Source organism: Lacerta agilis, chromosome 11 (genome assembly GCF_009819535.1).
Source record: "Lacerta agilis isolate rLacAgi1 chromosome 11, rLacAgi1.pri, whole genome shotgun sequence".
In the NCBI taxonomy this organism is placed as follows: Eukaryota; Metazoa; Chordata; class Lepidosauria; order Squamata; family Lacertidae; genus Lacerta; species Lacerta agilis.
This window is the reverse complement of record NC_046322.1, coordinates 57,815,833-57,817,626: the sequence shown is the minus strand read 5'-3', so window position 1 is coordinate 57,817,626 and position 1,794 is coordinate 57,815,833.

The window sequence follows — 1,794 nt, the reverse complement described above, 5'->3', positions numbered from 1 at the left end:
AAGACGGTTCCCCGGGCCGGACTCTCGACTGCCAGGGACACGCCGAGTCCTGCTCCGGCTCTCGGGCCCGGCCCGGAGCCACTTTCTGCCCTGGGCTGAGTGAGGCAGCTGCCGCAGGGAAGGCGCGAAGGCAGGCGGGCGGGCGGGCTTCGCGCGGGTTGCTTTCTGCGCCAGACGATGCCGCCCTCCCGCCCCCCCGCCCGCGCGCAGCCCAAGCCCCGCCCCCGGCGGTGGCCCCGCCCCCTACCCTCGATCCGGAGGCGGGGTGGGCTCTTTGGCCATGGGGCGCCTGGGGGTCATATTTTCTCAGTTTGCAAACTGGAGCGTTAACAGCTTCGCAAAAGAAGAGCCCTGCTGCAGGCTGCAGCCCGCTCAGATGGACCTCGACTCTCGGGGGCTCTGAGCTGGAAGAAGGTGCCTTAGGCAGAGTCCCGTCATGGGCCCAGCGACGCTGAGTGCAGTCAGCATGGTCCAGATAATGGGACATGCATGCATCGTCTCTTGAATGATCAGCTGAGAGAGGGAGCTTAGAGGGAAACTACACGGAAGGGTGAACAAAGATGGTTTGGGTGAAGCTGACGGTGGAGAAGTTAAATAGTACTTGGGGGGGGGGGGGGATACTGATGGAGGATTGCCAGAGCAGAATAATGGAATGGTAATGCTGGAGGCAGTAAATGTCAGAATCGAAAGACCCTCCACACAGGTGTTGGGAGGTCAAAGTGTGGATTTATGTCAGAGGAAGAGAAGGAAACCACAAGTGGAGAAATGAATGAATACAGTATACTGAACGGGCAGAGGCAAAGCTGAGAAGGAAAGGATTCTGTAAAATTTGGATTCAAATTAGAGGAAAATGCTTCTAAGCCATCCGCTGGTCGAAATGGGACGCTAGAAGAGGCGTCTTGTGCATGTGCGCATTCAGCAGTAGCATGATTTTGTGTATGTATGTACAGGCGGCAGCAGCTGCTTCTGTGCATGCGCAAATCACAGCAAACCCGGTGTTTACTTTCGGGTTTGCTGCGGATGCAACTCAGAACGTCCGCAAGACCAGGTGTTTGTAAGTCGAGGTTCCACTGTATTATGCAAGGCAGATGTTCGACCACTGAGCTATGGCCCTTTCTTCACACATAACTCCTTCACCAAGCTCTGATGTGTATTTCATTTCAAACAGAGAGAGAGAGAGAGAGAGAGAGAGATTTCCCCAACCATTAAGTCAAGAGCAAGTAACCCACAAGCTGTTTCACAAAGGGACCTTACAAGGGACTGCTCAGGACTTTGTGGAAAGCATGGCCTCCATGGGGTTCTACCTGAGTAAGTCTGGCCCAACCCATAGCTGCGGACATGCCTTAGACCTGGTTTTCACCTGTTGGTGATCTGACACTAAATAAAAGCAAAACTAAAGAAATGCCATGGTCAGATCACTTCCACTATGCAGGGAGGTGGGACCGATTTGGATGGTCCTCCCCTGCAACTTAATGGATCCAAATGGTTTCCACGGAGTGGTAGGGGATGCTTTATCCCATGTTGATGACCTTTCAGCTGATTCCCTGGTGACCCGCTGGAATGTGAAGTTAACCAGGGCTCCAAAATGTCCTCTCTGACTGCATGGAGTCTGGACAGCCTGTAGTTTTCCACAGATCTGAGGGCAATGAAACAATTGCTGAGAAGGCTAGAGTGCCGGTGGTGGATAACTCATTCCGAAGCTGACCAGACACAGGTTAGAGCTCAATGTTGAGCCTACCAAGTGGCGATAGCGACGGCGAAGAAGACTTTCTTCACCGCCTCTATTGCATCTGC